Raw genomic sequence first — 20,735 nt, forward strand, 5'->3', positions numbered from 1 at the left:
CAATGTGATTTACGGCAGTGCCTGTGCTTTTTGTAAACAAGCTCCATGCTAATCTCAGCCATGTTGTTAGTGTAAGCAGCGCACATCAGCACAGCCACACTTTAAACTACGGAACCCGCTAGAAAACAATCGATAAGAACATAATTGATAAAAATCGATTAATCGCCTAGCCCTACCACTCAGTAAAAGTAATCTGCAACTTTTTATGTATTTTATTTATTTTAACATGTTTGGTTTATATGGCTTTTTGTAATATTTGAGCCACCCCTGGCAGAATAATTCCACTGAGGTTTATTAAAGTTTTTATCTAACACTCAGCCCGCTGATAAATCTTCCTTTATAATCTTCAGCCCGCAGTGAATGTGTTGATTTTATTCGGAGTTTGCGCTACTTTTCTACTCTGCCGGCTCATAGCAGAGGATTTCCCATAATTGCATCAAGCCCAGTGCACATAAATGTGATGATATGGCATTAAAATGCAGCTTTATTCTTCTATATGTAAATGATTTTTGTTTGCTGGATTGCAAACGTTTATGCTTCATAGTCACACTCATGCCTCTGCGGAGCCTCACAACACCTTGGAAGTTGAGTGTTCAAAAATGCTGTTCTTATCCTTAAAGTGAAAATGGAGATTTTGACACACCAATTTATCAACCCTGCCAAATTTGAATAGTAAACAAATTCACGCCAAGTATCTTAAAGGAGGCTTTAAAAATCAGGACTTTCTCTCCCCTCTCAAATGCTGCGGGCGTGTCCGATGAGCGTGCTCTAACCACGCCCCGCTCAACTTCTACGACCTGGGAAAATGGATTCTACTTTGTCTAGCATCTTTCTTATGTTTGAGCCTCGAAAATCTATCCGCTTAAAACCTCCGGTAGCTGGACTACATCCCACTGGGTTGGTGTCCACACGCTTGCACTCACCGCCGACAATAAGGCGCTCTAAACAGACTATCCGAAGAGAAGATGCATTTTCGGGTTGTAGGAATACTGTAGCTAGCTAGCTGACTGCACGTCGCAACTGCGCCGGACAACCGCCGATGCGAAAGAATGTGCTCAAATTTTGCTTGCTCTGTTTTTTTAAAGCCACGCCCAAAGAAATCAGGAAAACTGAAATGGTGAAAATCGCTTTAATGCTATAGCTCCACAATTCAGTACTACATAGTTCTCAGTCTGCATGTTTTTAGCAATTATCTTAAAATATCCATCCATCCATCCATTTTCTGAGCCGCTTCGCCTCACAAGGGTCGCGGGCGTGCTGGAGCCAATCCCAGCAGGAGGCGGGGTACACCCTGAACTGGTTGCCTGCCAATCGCAGGGCACATACAAACAAACAAGCATTCGCACTCAGATTCACACCTACGGGCAATTTAGAGTTGTCAATGAACCTATACCATGCATGTTTTGGGGATGTGGGAGGAAACCGGAGTACCCGGAGAAAAGCCACGCAGGCACGGGGAGAACATGCAAACGCCCCACAGGCGGGGCCGGGATTTGAACCCTGGTCCTCAGAACTGTGAGGCAGACGCTCCAACCAGTCGTCCACCGTGCCACCTGTCTTAAAATATCTATAATGATTTTAGAAATAATTTTGTTAATTCACTTTCCAGGATCTGGATCAAAAATATCGTACTGTTAAATTGTTTTGTCATACTATTAATTTCATATGACCCGTAAACGTATATCGTCAACGCAATATCTTAAATTTTACTTTCAAAAGTGGCCTTAACTCTTAAAAATGTCACTTTTGTCAAACCTAGTATTTAAAAGAGGGATGATCTAATGGTCATTTAATGAATAAAGGTCCTTCAATTTCCAACATTTGTGGCCATGGGTGACTTGGGAAAGTTTAGTGTGTTACTCCAGTGTGACAAGTTGAAGCTGGCGTGCGTGCGTGCGTCGCATGCTCCATTTCCTCACGCCTTCGTAACACGAGTGAGCAGCGAGGCGGAGGAAGTTGTCTTGTTCGTGAACTTTTCCCTCTGCTGAGCTGAGTGGGGGAAAAAAACGAGCTAATAAGGACGTCGAGTGTGTACATGCGCTTGTGTGTGTGTGTGTGTGTGTGTGTTTTTCAGTTTGTTCAGGCGGGGACGCAATCCAAAGACAACGCTGACATTTCAAAGTGACGCTCTGATGTGTTCACCGAGGCGTCTGCTCTCACAAGAGCACCTTTTCGCTTTTTCTTGACTTTATTTATTTTGGGGGGATGACTTGAACGCAAGCTGACATGCACAATGCGACCGCTCTGCATTTGACGCATGTGACTCACATGCTAATGCTAACCCGTACACGTATATAGACAACGGCCTGAGAGGGAAAGTGACGCTTCAACCTTTTGAGTGGCACCTTTCAAACGGTACAGCGACTTTTTTGGTCCAAAAGGCACCTAGCAACAATTCAGCTACTAAAATTTCTGTGAGCAATTTTTAAAAAAGTCACTCAAATGCTAAAATGCACATAATTCCCCCTCTAAATGACACAATAAATAAATAAATTCTCAATCACAGATTCAGAAACACTTGTGCATAGTTAGTGACGTTTTTACTACATTTAGTTCCGAGTGCAGTTGTTTGGTTCAAAAGTCCCAAAGTCGCACACATTAGCATTAACAATCTGAAAAGTGTTTATTTAACCTTCAATAATAATCCTACATGTCGAAGAGAGACATGTTAGCATGTGACACATTTCAAAGACTTGCTTTCAAGTCAAACAAGTGTCCATTATTTTGCGATCAGCAGTCTTGTTCCAGACTGCTTGCATTTGACGCGGCAATTCATAAATACCGTTTTTAGCCGAGTGGAGTGTACAGCCCCCAGCCACGCAGTTGCATCGAGTCATTAGCGATGAAACAAACACTGTATTGTTTACTAGGGAAGAAATCAAATGCAGTCAAATCAGAGCACACTGCACACTATAAGCTGATAAAAAATAGTATCGTAAAAGTGATATAAAATCAATATATGAAATGTTGAATAGTGCTTACAAATGGTCAACGTTTTGTGTTCAAATGTTCAGAAGTGTTTAAAAATGTTCATTTTATCAAATGTATCCTAATATTATCAAAATACAAATAATTTGAAGTTGTTTTGTCGGCTATGAGTGCACTGCTTTTACTGATGTTTTAGGTTTTTGCCGCGTTAGTTTTTCACTACCAGAATCAAGGTGCTTTATAAAGCAGGTATAATATAGTATCAAAGTCGAAATGTTGGTAAAGTTACAATACTGCTCATAATGCTACTTATGCAGTCTTTCACTCGAGATGAAAATCAAGCTAGTGTTGCAAAAGGTTTTCAAAATGATTTCACCTTTTTGGTTAAGATCAATTTGATGATTGCCTCTGTGTAAACTACTTAATTGATGGACTGGCAGCCATTTTCAGAGAAGAGATCCCCACATTGTCAGCAGTTTTAGAATTTTGCATTTTGACTGATCTTTCAACACCAACAGACTATTGTTTTCTGTGACAAATATAAATATAGAACCCAGCAAAAGAAAGTAGACCCTTAAGCACGTCCGCAGTAGAACATGGGTTGGATTCACCAAAAAACAAGAAGCGGCAAACAAGCTTTTTGTGAAAAGAAACATTTCAAGCAGAACACTGAGCTAGACGCTAATATTTGTTTGATTTTTTTATTAATTTGTTTGCTTTGGTGACACCTCAAACTATAAAACAAGAATGAGAAAGTGTTTTTGGGTGCTAAATAATTTATTGACAGAAACGTGGCGCGAACGATGCTGGCTCACCATATGGCTCGGTGACTGCGTCATCTTTTGTCACAGTCGCGACGCACTTTCTACTCCGTACTGCGACACATATTCAAGTCAAGTCAAGTTCATTTGTATAGCCCGTAGTCCCAAAGGAGTCAAAGGGCTTCACAGGCCCACAGTTGCTAATGATTGACGACATCCTCTAATCTAAACCCCCAAATTGGGCAAGGAAAAACTCAAAACTCAAAAAAGGGGAGGGAGGGATGACCAGGCTGCAATGGATGTCGAGGGGGCAACATTTATCCCAACATATAGCACACAGAGTGTGAGGTGCCGGAACTTGTCCGACTTCCAACATGTTGACGTTTCTCTCCCTCATAATTGAGGGGACAAGCTGAAAGTCAGCCCCTAATCTTTATCTGCGACTCAAAAACTGTGCTGACCTCAAATCCCAAGTGACGCAATGCCGCCATCTACTGGCATCGTTTTGCGAGTGCAGTTGTCTACAAGCTTGAAAGTCACAGACGAGCTGAGCGAGGCCCTCGGCGGTAGCGGTAAACGTTTGGATTCCAGTTGATGAATAGTATGAATGAGTCTTTATTGAGTGAGTCAAGACAATTTTGAAACTGTCGAATGGTTGTCCGTGTCTGTGTGCCCTTTGACTGACTGGCGACCGGTTCAGGCTGTAGTCCGCCTTTCGCCCGAAGTCAGCTGGGATAGGCTCCAGCGCCCCGCAACCCTAACCAGGAGAAGCAGTGTTATAAATGAATGGAGGGCTGGATCAAAAAATTGCATACGATATCTCCTTTGAAGCGCCTCAGGACTTTTAACACTTGACGCGTTGAGATGAGTCAGCGGTGGGCGCCGTTCGTCAATTATGACAATTTGTCGTTGAAGATGTTTAAGAGTTGGCCGAGCGCCTTCTCGTTTATTTTGCATGAAAAGGCACGTTAATATTTATCCAAACTCGTTTATTTTACCCAAGCACCGACCGAGCCTGTTTGGATTTAATTTCCCGGGGTGCCTTGCTGCCAAGTCACGTTCTTCGAATGATATAAAATGCAAGAGAAGACAGTGTAGTGGGTGATTGTGTTGATGAAAGTGTTGCACATTGCGGCAGTTAGTTTGAGACGGACAGACAGACGAGCAGATGAGCAGATGGCCAAACAAACATTGGGCGGCTGCGGGGCCCGTTCACACTACATTGACGACAACTGGAGCGTTTCCACGCCGCTCCTAAAACACACAGCAATGCAAATGTGTACACACTTTAGAAAAAAAAAAGAAGCAAACACAACAGCATCCTGTCTCTACTTTATAAACAGCTTATGCAATGTGTGTTGGCTTTACGAGGACTCTCTATAACACTGTCAATCAAAATAAATGCTCCAAAATTTACCCGGTGGGTCGACATTGATTTGTTCCTAATATTTTGGGAATATGGGAATATAAAGTATATTGATATATTGATATATAACCTCTGGAATGTTTTTCTGATTCTACCTCTGATGCCGTCAAAATTACCAGGTCGACTTTGTTCTGTGACTAATATTTTGGACTTTCCATGCTACAAAAGGGGATGTAAATTTAAAAAAAAAAAAAAAAAAAAACATCTTGAAATATTTTGGGGTATTAACTATGAAACCTTAAAAATTACCAGGTTGACTTTGTTCTCTTACTAATATTTTGGGCTTTCTGTGTTACAAAAGTGACGGCAAATATTTAAAAAACAAAAATGAAAACATCCTGAAATATTTTCTGATGTTACATCTGAAGCTGGAAAATTTGCGGACCGACTTCACACCCCGCTACCCTAGTGAACAGTTCAGAATATAGATGGATGGATAGTTTAAATGATCTCTTTCAAATATTTTTTTTAACTTTTCCATGCTAAATATTTTCCAACAATGAAAACCTCTTGAAATATTTTACGATACTACCGCCAAAGCCAGAAAATGACTGGGTCGACTTTCATCTGTTCCTAATACTTTGACCTTTCCATGCTAAAACAAGGAAGCAAAATACTGTATATTTATACTGATGTCATTTGTTTACCTGGAATGTGTGTGGCTTTAAAAGGCGGGGCCTGGCATGTTGAGTGACTTGGGAGTCAGTGAATGAGAGTCTAGCGTTGGCTGTCGTTGGCACCGGATGGCGACTGGCTGTGAGCTGGCTAACTGTTAGCCTCTCTGTGCGTTTAGTACCTCAGGGTGTCAGTTGTGGCCGTGCAGCAAGTGAATTAATGTGCGAATGCATATATTTATAAAAAAATAAAAATAAAAATCTCAAGTATTTTTTACCCCAATGTTCCTGAGATGTGGGCCTTTCTGTGCTAAAAAAAAAAGTGTTTTGTTCAATTTGACATAATATGAATGGACGTAAAACATTTCCCTGAAGAACTCTACTCAGAAATGTGTCATGCTACTGATTGAGAGATTTACTGTATGAATGACACTATACACTTACATACACTATTTATATTTAGATATAAGTAATGGGACAAACTTCACCTTCAGGAAGTGAACAAAACCAATTTTTCAGAAAATGAATGTACCTCAAACGTTTCCCAGTGGAACTCCAGTCTAAAATTAGTTGTGCTACTGGTTACTTGTTGGATCCCTGTTTCGAATGTGTACAGAAAGTATTCAGACCCCTTAAATTTGTCACTCTTTGTTATATTGCCGCCATTTGCAAAAATCTTTTAAGTTCATTTATTGCCACAATAAATTCTCTTTAGCTCGAGCTCTGTCTACTAGAACAAATGGACCTAGATACTACGCGGGACTATAAAGAGGCCTTCAGCTGCTACTTCTGAAATAATAATAGAAATCATAAAAATGTTATTGTAATTGAACACAAAAACACGTAATGCTCAAATGATATTTATTACTAGCCACTCACGAGTCATGATGTGTGACGTAGTGGTTCCGTAGCTCTGAGAAGCTCATGATATCCAAGTTACCTTCTGTCATGAGTGAAACACTCGACAGCAGTGGTTCTCAAAGTGTGGTACGTGGGCTCAGAATCAGTGAAGGCTCAAAGTGTGCGTCATGTTACAGTGTCTTAAACTTTTTAGAAACGTTTTTACAGTACAGTTGCATTTAACTTTTAAGCACAATACACTTGCATTTAATTATTTATAAACCTTTTAAAAGCATTTCTTGAGGTACAAGGTTTATTTAACTTTTATGTGTGCAATACATTTCAATTGAATCATTAAGTAGTTTTTTTAAATTTTCCTATATTTAAGTACACTGTTAATGTTTAAACGGTATCATTTTACAGTGTCTTACAGTAATAAATGATGATGATGATGATGAAATATTACTTAGATTCCACGACGGTCAGCAAACAGTTATTGCATGCCTGTCATGTTTTCTCCTTTTTTTTTTTATGAAAACCTTTTCTGATACCACCTCCAAGTTTTTACTGGGTCAAGTTTGATCTTTTTCTAATATTTTAGCCTTTCAAATGCTAAAACAAGGCAACCAAAATGTACTCTAGACTAATTTCCCCTAAATAATTCCTACATAAATGCTTCTCCTCTAGCTCAGAAGTTGTAAAATGTCGACTTTTCTTTGTTCCTTTGTTATTTTGGCTTTCTCTTGCTAAACAGCGGCACCAAAATTAAAAAAAATATATATATGTCAAGAAAACATTGGAAATATTTTCTAATAATACTGCCGAAGCCAGAAAAATGACCAAAGGTAATTTGTTTGCATGCTCCATGTTGTTATTCATCAGAAATCCAGTTTTCCCTTCAAAAGGTCAAAGATAAAAACAATCAGGACAGCACTCAGCTATTCTTTATCTGTCCGGCCCTGGGATTCTTCCGCTGGGCTTGGACTTCCCGACTCATTTTCCTTCCAGTGGCTTTTATAATCAGCTCTTCATCAGGGCTGTCTCCGGCCCGGCTTCTTAATAGCTCTCCCCGTGGCTAACAGCGGCTCGTGGCCCGTGTACGCCATTAGCCTCCTTAATGAAAGCGCCAGCCAGCATCTCACTTTTTCTTTTCTTTTTTTTTTGTTAGTGCTCATTCAATTTGATGCTAGCCGCCAGCGCGTCTGGTTTCTTTCACCTTGTCTTTGTCTCCTGCGTGAGCGATAAGATCGCCAACTTGGGCAATTTCTTTGCTGTTCCTGGTGAAATAGAATATTTTTGTCTAGTAATTTAATCTAAAATATATTTCTGGGCATGTTAGAAGTTCCGTCATTGTAAAATAAGAAAAATAATCAATATAATATTGCAACTTACTCGGGTATAATATGGATTCCTCCCCCCCCCCCCCCCCCCCCCAAAAAAAATTATCAAGTCAATAGTGCATAAGTATGCATAGGTATAGGAGAAAATGAACAGAACTTTCACATTTTATAAATGTATGCCGCCATCTAGAGCTTATGAAAAAGCTGTACAGTTTCATTACAATATGCGAGCTCCACCTAGAGGTTATGAGAAAGGTGTACACTTTCATTCTAAAATGCCAGCGCCACCTAGAGGTTATGAAAAAGGTGTAGCCTACACTTTCATTCCAATATGATAGGGGTACGTATGACTGCATATATGTACAGTTGTGCTCAAAAGTTTACATACCCTGGCAGAATTTGTTAAATATAGTTTTTTTTTTAAATATGACTGATAACTGAACAACAACCATCATTAATTTCTTTATGGTTATGTTTTGTTCAATGATAACGCTTTTCTGAAATGCTTGACAGTTTAATTTGAATCCCATTAAAATAAAATGAAATGTGTTTCGCCTGGCGTGTCATGTCTTCTTTAAAGAACTGTGCCCATCTTATAAATTCTGCCTGGTAATCAAACATATAAGCACAACTGTGGGTTTTCTCATTTACTAAATAAAAGTAAGGCTGTGAATTTCAAAATAAGAGCAAGTAAATAAAAATAAAGTATTACATGTTCAAATAAAGTGCTTAACTTCAACTTAAAAACTAACAAAATACAGATACTTCATGTTTTGATCATATGGGTAGAAGCAAAATCATGCATTGTAAATAAGCATTATGCATAGGTAGAAGGGTTTTCCAGAAATTTGAGGTCAACTTTGGGGGGTGCATATTATACATGGGTGCGCATTATACACGAGAAATTACGGTAATCCTCTTTTTTGTTGTTGTAATAACCGGGCACTCCGGTTTCCTCCCACATCCCAAAAACATGCATTAATTGGGGACTCTAAATTGCCCGTAGGTGTGACTGTGAGTGCGACTGGTTGTTTGTTTGTATGTGCCCTGCGATTGGCTGGCAACCAGTTCAGGGTGTACCCCGCCTCCTGCCCGATGACAGCTGGGATAGGCTCCGGCACGCCCGCGACCCGCGTGAGGAGAAGCGGCTCAGAAAATGGATGGATGGATATTTTCAGTGGTGCCTTGAGATATGAGTTCAATTGGTTGTGTGACCAATCTCTTAACTCATCTTTTCCTATGGAAATGCCATTAAATTTGTTCCAACCTTCACCCCACCCCCCCTCCCCCCACTCCCAAAAAACAACATTTGTTGTAATGTGCATTTTAATGAGGAAAAATAGCAATGCATAATATTATACTTCATAAGGAACATAAAGTAATGACATAGTTAAATAGAATGAAACAGTTTTTGTTGCGGCGCATCAATCGAATGGCCATTGTGCTGCTCAGAGTGTTCCCGCATTAGCCACCTGAGGGCACTATAACACAGACAAACTCAGCTCATCAGCACAGCACTAAAATTAGTCGTTCTATGCAGAGGATAAAGAATAGATGACCGAGTACTGTTATATTGTCTGTCTACTGTGTCGTTGCACCGTTCAGTCAGTTGCTTAATGGGTTATGGCACCGCAACATCGATGCTATTTAGCCTTAGCATTAAACGAGCCGACTAATAAACTTAGCTGTGTGGTTGTTTTAAATACTCAAGCTGTACTTCTCTTTGTTTTATCTTTAGTTTGACTGTAAACTTTGACTGCGAGTGGCAATAAACAGCATTTCACAGGGACTTTAAATATGTTTTGATGGTTTCCGAAGTCGAGAGGTTACAACACGCAACCACATTTTTGCCCCCTACCATTCCTCTGTACTCGCAAACGTCCAATTAGCCCGGAGCACGTTTTGTAAAGCAGATTCTCCACTACAGTGGATCCACATTGTGTTTGTCACATTGCGACTGAGGAAACGAATCAAAGCAGAATCTGCGAGAGATGCGGCGAGCGGTCCAAGTCCCTCCCGTAGCTCCCCTTTTTTCTCACATCAAAGACACATGCACGCACACTTGCTCGCCTTCCGCCATCTTGTTCTCGTGCCCACCTGCTGTGTTTGCCGCCTCCGACACCCCGACCCCCCAACGATCTCCCGCCTTTGCTGATACAGTGCACTCAATAAATCTGCGCTGTGCCCAATAAGCATTACTTCCAATTAGAGCAGTTCGCTCCAGTGAGGAAAATCAGCTGACGCCTTCATAAAGACACCGTTCACTAGTCGACATTGACTGGGAGGAGGGAGAGGGACAAGTGGGTGAGGGGGAGCTGGGTGACAAATCCAAATGAAAAGTTGGGCGATAAATCCCCTCTGCCAGAATGGATCTCGGGTCAGCGCGTCACCGAATTGCTGTCGGGGAAAAGTGGCAGCGTGGTCTGAGCCGGCCGGGCTGCAGGTGTAATGATAACTGGATGAGCTTGATATAGTGGCGGAGGCCCTTTTTTTTTTGAAGGCCTTTTTGACATCTAATAGTGGCCAAGTTCAGTTGCTTTCGCGTCGCTCGGTGTGCCGCGGGCCGAATGTAGCCTTTTTGTGAGCAAATGTATTGCTTTCTTTGCAAATATCAATTACGTGTGTGGGAGACTGAAGCAAAGCAAAGCAAATTTATTTAGATGGCGCATTTCACACATGAGGCAACTCAATGTGCTTTACATGATTACAAGCATTTCAAAACAAAGGAAAAAAACAGCTTATAAACATTTAAAACAAAGAGAAAACAAACACAAAATAAAAGTACAATTAAAACAGCGTACAGTGAAAGAAATATCATTTAAAAGTGGAAATACTCTAAAAAAGAAGAGTTTTTAACCTGGACTTCAACACATTCCCACTTGGGGCTGACGTCACTTCTGTTGGCAACGTCTTCCATTTGCGTGCCGCATAATCGCCAAATGCTGCTTCACCGTGTTTGCGTTGGACCCTGTGCTCCGCTATTTGACCCGAGTCTGTCCATCTCAGAGCCCTACTGCCTTCATATTCCATTAGCATTCCATTCATGTGTTCAGGACCTAAACCGTTTAGTGATTTATAGACCAGTAGCAGAACTTTACAATCTATTCTCAAGCTGACTGGAAGCCAGTGTAAAGACTTTGGAATTGGAGTCATATGCTCTGACCTCTTTGTTCTGGTCAGACCAGCCTGTTTAACAAATGTATATTCTTTTCGTGGCAAAAACGTGGCTTTTAAATCCAAAAATGTTTTTGTGGCCTAAAGTAGCCTTCTCCTGAATAACTACTTTTGTGAGGCAAACAACATTTTTATAGCCTAATGTCACCCAACGGCACCATTTTGTATTTCTGTGCGAAAAGTCAAAGCTTTCCAGGCCAAACGTAATCATTTTCCTGTGACGATATTTAATGCTATTTGGGCAAAATGATGTTTTTCAATTTTTTGGTTTTGTGCCAAAATATACACATTTCTGACCTCCTCGAGGTAAAATATAGTGTCGATGTAGAAATGTAATGGTTTCGAGGCCAAACAACAACATTGTGTTGCACACACAACATTTTTTTGTGAGCAAATATTGTTTTAATGGTAACATATTACATTGATATGAGGAAGTAGCCTGTTAGAACACATTTCTATCCTTCTCATGGCAAATTATACGGTCTAAAATGTCAAAATTAAATTGTTTTGAGGCAAACGTAGTATAACCTTTTGTGAGCAAATATGTTTGAATGGCAAGGTAGTATTTATTTATGTGGAGAACTAGTGTATTTTGAGACATTTCTATGCTTCTCATGGCAAACTATAGTGTCAAATTGTTAAACATGTCAAAGTGGAGTGTTTTGAAGCAAAATGTAACATCACTACACCTGCTGTAGCAAATATATCATTTGAATTGCCAAATGTAGTCTTGTTTTCATGGCTCAATATACTGTAGCCTTATGTGGAATAAAAAGGACTGTTTTAGTGTCAAGAGCTCGTGGTTTTGAGGCAAAAATGTAACATTTGTCTGCCTAATATAGAATTTTTATGAACAAGTATTTTGCTTTGATGGCAAAGTAGAGCCAGTCAAACCAAAAGCTGCCTTTTCCTGAACAAGTGCAACAGGCCGCCCATAGATGGCAGTGTGGCGTTAGATCGTTGTGACGAGCGCCGCTTTGAGGAAAATAAGCACCTTCAGGAAACACACACTCTCACACTCACTGCACAGTGCCATCCGAACGATGAACCCGAGAGTGCGTCGCATGTAACATATTCATCTTCAATAAACGACACGGTGCCACCTTCACCTTCCTCTTCTTCATCTCCTCTCCGTGCCCATGCGGCGACGACGGCTGGACCGCTCACCATCTTCTTTCCGTTTTCAAGTGCGGGGCAGCGAGGCTAAATTAGCACGCTCTGCGGCGCTCTGGGCTCCGGCCCGCCCGTGACGCCAGACTTGATTTTCAGTGTGTGGGAATTTTGATGCATCGGCGAAATATCATATCTCCATCGTCAGGTGGCAGTAAACAGTTGCAATGCAGTTGACAAATAGATCTGTCCACAGCAGTAAATGAGGTAATTGCACAATTTTATTACTAGCCTTCATAGTGAAATTTCGATTGTCAAATTGGAGTGAATGCAAAAATAACGATGTTAAGTTATGAATTGACCTCCCTTTCATCAGCGCTCCATACCCACGTGATAACTCCCACTCCACCATCTTCTTCCCGTTTCCAAGTGCGCCTTGTGGCTAAAATTAGCCCGCTAAACACAGCTCGACCCGCTTCACAACCCCTGGCTGCACTGCGGCCCGTCTGTGATGCCAGATTTGATTTTCAGTGGCAAGCTGCCGCGGTTTGTACACGGTTTGATTTCCTCCCCGGGCACGCCGACGCTAGCGTTTAGCGCGTCATAATTGAAAGCGGACTGGGGAAAATCGGACAGGCCGATTAAAGCGACCCAGGACCTGGCACCGGTGGACGGCGACAACAGCGGGGACGCTTGCTTCATTAGCGGGGACGATCGCTTCATAACGGCATCCTCCGCTAACCGTGACTCATCTCACTCATCAGATGTGCTGAAGAGGAGGAGCAGATGTGTGACGAGACCTAACACCTCCGACAAGTTCTCCTTCAGAAGGAATATACAGGAAAAGAGCGAGAGAAACCGGGGACTCAATGAAAGTGTGCAGAGTTTCAGGAACCATGACTCTGAAAATGGCAGACCGCTCGTGTCTTCAGGCATAGCTTCTCGACACTTCTTTGTGCGTGACTCGTGATAGACATTTCTACCAAATTTCACATTTTGCTGCAATTTAGTGTTCTGCATTTGTGTCTGCTAAACGGCTTTCAAATGTGGTTGCTCTCGGACAAATCTCCAGACACAGTTGGTCTTTGAAAAGGGTCTTAATATGGCCGCTTCAAACCAAAATGGCAGACTTCCCTTGTCTTTATTGGGTCTATTCATGATTGACGTATCTGCTAAATTTCATGTCTATCCATGCAGCCGTTTTCTTCCACTTATCCGGGGTCGGTCGGGTCACAGGGGCAGCAGCTTAAGCAGCGCGTCCAGGTTGCGTCCTACTCAAATGCCCGAGCCACCTCATCTGGCTCCTCTCGATGCGGAGGAGCAGCGGCTCGACGATGAACGAGATTCTCACCCTATTCTCGCAGGGAAAGCCCATACACCCTGCGGAGGAAGCTCATTTCGGTCACGATCTTGTTCTTTTGGTCACGACCCACAGCTCGTGACCACGGCTGAGGGAAGGAACGTAGATTGACCGGTAAATCGAATATTCACCACGACCGACTGACGCTGTCAATTTCCCGCTCCATTCTTCCCGCACCCCGAGACCCTTGAACTCCTCCACTTGGGGCAGGATCTCTTCATTTTGGTGTTCATTTTCATCCCGGCCGCTTCACCGTCGGGTTGAAGATCACAAGTTCCATGAAGCCGTCAGAACCACATCATCTGCAAAAAGCAGTTACGCAGTGCTCAGGCCAACAAACGGGACCCCCTCAACACCTCGGCTGCGCCTAGAAATTCTGTCCATAAAGGGAATGAACAGAATCGATTCAAATTTCAAAGTGACTTCCAACTGGCTGAATTTCCAAATATTCCAGGTTGTCTGTCCAAGAGTCATCAAACTTTGCTGCCATGCGCTGCCCACACGCAATGACAAAAACTCCAGTGACTCACAATTTGGTGTTATCCGTCTGTCTTGTTACTTACTTCAAATTTGGTGTCAGATGGAGGAAATCTTGAGGAAAAGTTTGTCTTTGACGGAGCCCTGGAAATGAGCCTAAAGAGGCTGCTTCAAATCCAAATGGCAGACTTCTTGAGACTTTGTTGTGGGTCTACTCGTCATTGATGTGTCGCCTGAGGTGTAAATAGGGAGACTCCGCAGCTAAAAATCTAGAACTGAGGAAGTCTTAAAGGTGATTAAAGGTGAAATGTCTTCAAATAATAGTGCAGTTGCCTCGATTCAACCATGACCTGGATGACTGATAGTCTACACTGATCAGAAGTCGGGCCGACTTCAAACTCCTATTCTGTGTCTGTGCCTCAGGACTGAAGAACAACTAATGGCACAACCTCTATTTTATCCGCTAATCGATCGATTGCTACTTTTGACTCCATACTCTAGCTTCTTCTCGGAAATCCCGATTGGACTCCACAAAACTCAGTGAGATTGTGTCCGCCACCGGAGTCTTTTTCCCTGACAGCAAATACATTAAGTGACTTCATCTACTTTTCAATTACCGTCACAGCGGATAGCACGGCGTGGCCGGCTTTTCCGTGCGCCTAATAACTGCGCGGCGAGTGGGATCGCCTGGCGGAAATCCAACGGGATATGAGGCTAAGTCGCTTTTTTTCCCTTTCTCTCGCGCTCCCTCACTTGATCCACATTAATCCCCGAGAGCCCCGGGATGATAATGGGTAATGGATCCGCAGACCCCTCCCCGGCAGGCAGCTGCTGTTAGCCGCGCATCGCCCGTCTGGACCGCACGTCGACGCCGATTAGCAGGCTAACGGGATTAGCGTCCGCCATCGCTCTCTGTGTATGCGCCTTCCTCTTCCACTTCTGGAGGTTTTAAGTGGAACTGAGACTGAGAGGGGGAATTTGGGAGAGGAAGGCTCATGTGCAACAGTCGGTGGGGAATTACAGCGATAAAGTTACTTTTTCAACATGTACATGGTTCAGCTCTGGTCATATCGTCCTATTTGACTTAAACAGGATCAAAAGTCCAACAACAATCCAGAATCTGAACATAAAACACAGAAAAATGGTGACGAGGTGGCTGTGCAAAAGTATGGGGAATGCCTTTTACCGTAATGTCAAAAAGCTGCCGACGGGACTATGTTTAACCTTTTCACAGGGAAAAGTGTGGGTGCTAAAAGATGCCCCTGGTAACCTGGTCAAGTTGCTCAAATCTAATTTCGTTTGATTGTTTGCTTTCCGTATTCAAGCTGTTTTTGTAGCTTTAGCGGAAAAGATGTGGGTGTTGAACCCTTTAATTGGGAAATGTGTGGGTATTGAAACAGCCACATCCCCACAGTTGCGACGCCCCTGTTAACCAAATTGTTACTCGCTGAAAGTGATTCACATCAGAGTTAAAGTTTGCGGTACGCGTTCCTGTCTGGTCTCGGTAGTAAGGCAATTTTTGCTAAGACAGCGGGGAAAAGTGCGAGTGTTGAGTAAGTCGCTCATTGGGATGTCATGAAAGTAAAACTGATTCAAGGAACTCAGGCATAGCGTTTGTGGCTGTTTTGACCCAAAATTGTGGTGAAAAATGTGGGTGTGACACCCATGGTAACTCCATACTTAATGCTGAATTTCTCACATCAAAAGAAGTTTTTGGGGTTGCTTAGTGAGGCTGTTTTTGCAAGAACAGCGCGACAAGTGTGGATGTTGAACCCTTTGACCAGGAAAAGTGTTTTCGGGTTTTTAAACACGATGCGCCAGCCCTGGCAACCAAAGAATGATCGCTAAAACATGCTCACGTCTAAGTTTAGGTTCATGATACATTTGATTGTTTGCTGTCAATAGTTGAGGCAGTTTTTACAAATACAACAGTAAGAATGTGGCTGTCGAAACACTCCCTTTCACTGGGAAAAATGTGGGTGTTGAAACACCTACACCCACTGGTGCCCGTGGTAACCAAATACTTACAAATAGTTACAATACAAGTCGGTGCGAGTTGCACTCACTAAGGTAAGATTTGATTTGGTGTCCATAGTAAGGCTGTTTTGACCCAACTCCCTCGTTGTCGTGTCATGGAAATAAATGTTTCTCGGTATTTATACAACATGTCCATCCATCCATTTTCTGTAACGCCTATCCCAGCTATCTCCGGGCGAGAGGCGGGGTACACCCTGAACCGGTCGCCAGCCAATCGCATGGCACATCCAAACAAACAACCATTTGCACTCACATTCGCACCGAAGGGCAATTCAGAGTCTTCAATCAACCTACGGCGCATGTTTTGGGGATGTGGGAGCAGGGGAGAACATGCAAACTCCACACAGGCGGGGCCGGGATTTGAACGTCGGTCCTCACAACTGTGAGGCAGATGTGCTACCCAGTTGTCCACCGTGCCGCCTATACAACATGTAAACATGCAAATTCAACCATTGAATATCGCCTCCATTCTACGTCTGGGGGGTGGGGGGGGGGGGGGGGGGGGTTCTACAGGCCGTAACTCTCAGCTGATCCCCAAACTTTATCCCGATGTATCCGTGCGAGATCCCTATTGATTTAGAGCCCCGTCGGACAGCAGGTGTTTGCGTCTCTGTGCGCGAGCCGTGTCGCCGTGGCAACCATCGATCGCGCTCTCCCTCCCCCGCTGTGGTTGTTTGTTTTCCCCCAGCAGACGGGAGAATGATGACATTGGTGTCCCCACGTTGCATCTTGCGTTCGTATTGTCATATTTTCATAGAAGCAATGAAATCCAACTTCTTGTAGCGGCGGCAGCTTGCTTTGAGGTAAACCTTTGAACGCAAATGTTGCCGCGTGACAAAACTACGGCATGAAAATTCCATTTGCTGTCTTGAATCACATTCTGCTTCAGACGGATGAAAGACCAAACCCAGTGGTCCACCAAACGGCGGCACAGACCAAGCAACCGCCCCCCTCCCCCGCCTGCCCTGATGCTGGCTCGCCTGAGGGGCGTGGTTGGAGTGGGGGGTGCGAGTGGCATTCCCACAACGTTCCCTCTCAAAGGTCTGAATGGGTTCAAGTGATACCCGCCGGCGTCCGCTTTTTACATCCACAGCCAAGTGATTTGTGCCCCGTATCGGTGTTGATTTATTATATTATACTTGATTATTTTATTTTTTTATCACTGAGGCCTGATTCAGGTTTGAGGATATCCGATTGCTTGTATTCTTCTGTTTTGATTAAAGGGGAGTTTAAAATTTTCAAAATAGAAAAAAAATCACCTTTTGTCATATTGGTTAAAACTGTCAGTGTTATCTGACAATAATATACAGTATTGGTACTATCTGTGCAAAAATCATCCCTCTCTGGCCCCATCTTGTATCTGGAATTCGATTTTTAAGTTACCACTGTGACCGAGGAAAAACAACCAGAGACAGAAGGCGTGACCGACGAGGTTTCAATCATTTGCCGTGTACTCACGGGCACATCCATAGCGGGCACTCCTCCACGGCCTCGTGCTGACATGTTAGCTTGGGTTCAGGAGCTTTGCTGAAACTGTTCCGGAATATCCATCTCCGGCTAATGCTAAGCTAACTCACAAGCATGCCTTTGTGGATCATTTCCAAACTAACGTGTACCCTAACTACGTCTCCAGTTAATGCATCAAAAGACGCTTAAATGCAACTGCTACTGTACGTGTACTATAGCTAAACTAAGCTAACCTTTGGCCATGCCTAAGTGGAACATTTCCAAAATGCCAAGAAACAAAGTATATCCTGAATGCCTCTCTGGTGACCTGTTAAGACACTTTATGTCCTTGAATGACTCTCGAAGACGACCTCTGCTCCATTTGTAACAAAAACGAATGCTAGTCTTGTTACCCATGATAGAGAATCTGTCCAAGATGGGTTGCGCGCCGCTGTCCAAGACTGAGGCAGTATCGATGTACGCGTGGACATAATCTAGCCGTGTTGCTATCGACCGGCACCAGGAGACGGCGTCCGCCTGGCTCACTTAGCCTGGGATCAGAACATCTTTTGCGGGTGGTAAATCATGTTAAATAAAACCGCTTGCTGTGAAAAACGGACATAAATAGACACGTCGTCTGTGTGAAGACAACATCATTAGCCGTCCGGGAACAAAAAGCTCCTTCCCTGGCCTCTCTCTGACTCAATCAATCAGCGCCGTAATAGATCACTTTGTGCCTCAAACTGCTTTCAAATAATCCATAATTTACATTCAAATAAGTCCCCCTCTCAAGAAAATGCCTTCATTTTCACAGAAAAGCTCACAAGGTGGTTTTAGAAGAGACGATTGCTTTCAGCAATCAGAACACGCTACATTTGCATTCATTAACCGCAAGGAACACTACCAGAGTACTTGGAGCTCTTAAAGCAATTACAAATGATTTTGCAATACGACACTTAGCCGGTTCGCTCTTAATTAAATCTGGCAAATAGTCAAGAGAAACTTTGTCGAACATGACCAATAAAGTCCAGTCGCAGACCAGACGGGTCGCTTTGTCTCCTAAAGATTGAACGTGAACCATCCTTGATTGTATTGCGACAAACTTCGAGGAGACGTATTGGGCTCTGTATTTTCGTAGACAGTGGCTCTGCAGCAGAGCGCAAAAAACGGCCTTTCTTGATTTTCGTGCAAGTGCAAGGCTCGCTGCGTGTGTTTGCAAATTTGGCAGACCGCTCTGCGACAAGATGGGTGTACCGGCTAATCGACCTCATCTAAGTCCGATGCAGTAGGTAGACCGCGGGTCTAATGTGACTTTGGTGAATTAGATCAGGACACAGGCTTACAGATTCGGAGCTCATTGGTGTGTGGATGTCAGATGTAATTCATTCATAAATATGTGAACAGCGGGTCGGAGGGCGGTCTCCAAGTAGCCACTTCACGGCACAGATATTTATGGTATCCTTGGACCCGTGGAGGTCTTCTTGCAGTTCCGTACTTTGCGTGCGTCGACCTCCTGGACTTGAGCAGATCAGTTCCTTCTTCCGCCGTGTTAAATACCATCAGTGCGCTTGTAGCGCACCGCATTGAAAGGGAATGAGAGGAGCCGCTTTGATTGGACAGGATGGAAGTCAACTGTGATTACGGTCCCAACTGCGCAGACGTCCTTCATTTAGAAGTGCTGGCGTGTGCTGGTCCAGGAAATTACCAACACGGGGTCTAAAGTCAGCCACGCGTTTACACCAGTCCCGAAAATCGAGCCCATTATGTTTCACATATTTGAGAGAGGCCACACTTGTAAGCATGACAGAGTTCACACGAAAGAGCGAGAGAGTTTCAAGCACACCGAACAATTGGACACTTTTTGTGTATGTTTGAGTGTTCCTTCAGTTGCTTGATGATTGAATGTTTGTCTCTAGCTACCCTTACATTGTGACGACGGTGAACACTAGTGTGCGTTTATCTCTGTGAGTGTTCCTTCAGGTTCTTGACTTGACTCGATTTGAATCTTGCTGCCGTCCTTCTGTTGGGTTTACAGGGTATAATTATGACAGAAGGCAGCAGAAGCCACAAGTGTTTGAGAAACTGAAGCCTCTTGCACGTCGAGTTCACGCTAAATTAGCGCGTCAAAGATGTCACAGTTTCCCTGTGCCTTTCACACAACCCAGCAAATATTGCCATGGGTTTGGGACTCCGCAACAAAAGGAACCAGTGCTAAAGCGTGTGAGGTTTTGTGCTGTAACAGCCACTCGAAAGCAAAAAATAAGTGGACACGGGGGATGATGGCCATATTGACGTTGTGGCATACTGCTCATCGATTGTTGTACAATGTTGAACCCTTTCACAAGAAAACGTGGGGGTGTTGAAACATCCACATCCCCGCAGGTGCAACGGAAAATTCAACCTTTTCCTGGGAAAAGTCTGGGTGTTGAAACATCCCAGACAAGTGCGATGAAAAGTACGGATGTTGAGACCCATTCCCTGTGTGTGTGAGTAAAATGGGGGTTATTGAAACTCGACCGGGAAAAGTGCGGGTGCTGAAAACCCCACATCCACGAGGCTGCGACAGCAAAAGCGGGTGTTTCACTGACCCCAATAAAAGGGTAACTGTTGAAAACTTTCACAGAGAAAACTCTGGGTGTTGAAACCCCCCGCCCCCCTTGTGGGTATGGAAAGATTTCACTGGATAAAGTGTGGGGTTTGAAATGTCCACTTCCTCCACGGGTGCGACGAAATGTGTGGGGTGTTCAACCGTTCACTGGGCAGTGTGGCTGCGGAACCATTTTACCAGGAAAAGTGCGGGTGTTGCAACATCCCCAGAAAGGGACAATGGCTTTCAACAAGTTCAACTTGGCACACGTCTGTCCCGGCTTTCCGCTCTTGCCTTCCCCACAGCCGCCGTCCTGCGTTTGGAAGCCGGGAAATTCACCGGCTGAACGGGAAAAGCTTGGAAGCAAAAGCGTGTAACGCTAAGCAGCTCCCGTGTGACGGTTGGGTCACGACAGGAGTCGGACGTCTCGCTTGGTCGTCGCCAGGCTAATGCGGCGTTCACTCCTGACATTCGGATAAATCTGCTGGCATTCGTCTGCTCGGCTCTTGGAAGCAAAAAGACACATTTTCGTTCAGCTTGTGTTGCTTGCTGCCTGATGGAAGCCCAGAGTCTTGGAAATTCTGCCTATTGTTCTGTGTATTATTATCATTCAGATTAATCAGTTGCCGTTATGA

At 43.6% G+C, this 20,735-nt stretch overlaps 1 protein-coding gene and 1 long non-coding RNA gene across 6 annotated transcripts in view; one reads left to right on the forward strand and one right to left on the reverse strand.

Moving 5' to 3' along the window:
- The window catches only part of ccdc172 (coiled-coil domain containing 172), a 90,725-nt gene that overhangs the window by 21,425 nt on the left and 48,565 nt on the right, over positions 1-20,735 (forward strand). The window lies entirely within an intron of this gene.
- LOC133485703 (uncharacterized) overlaps positions 10,773-20,735 on the reverse strand; it is a 58,640-nt gene continuing 48,677 nt past the window's right edge. For both annotated transcript variants that reach the window (XR_009790775.1, XR_009790769.1), the window contains one exon: positions 10,773-13,929. This is a non-coding gene — a long non-coding RNA (uncharacterized LOC133485703). The remainder of the gene's footprint in view (positions 13,930-20,735) is intronic.

The sequence above is a fragment of the Phyllopteryx taeniolatus genome, chromosome 11 (genome assembly GCF_024500385.1).
Source record: "Phyllopteryx taeniolatus isolate TA_2022b chromosome 11, UOR_Ptae_1.2, whole genome shotgun sequence".
Lineage (NCBI taxonomy): Eukaryota > Metazoa > Chordata > Actinopteri > Syngnathiformes > Syngnathidae > Phyllopteryx > Phyllopteryx taeniolatus.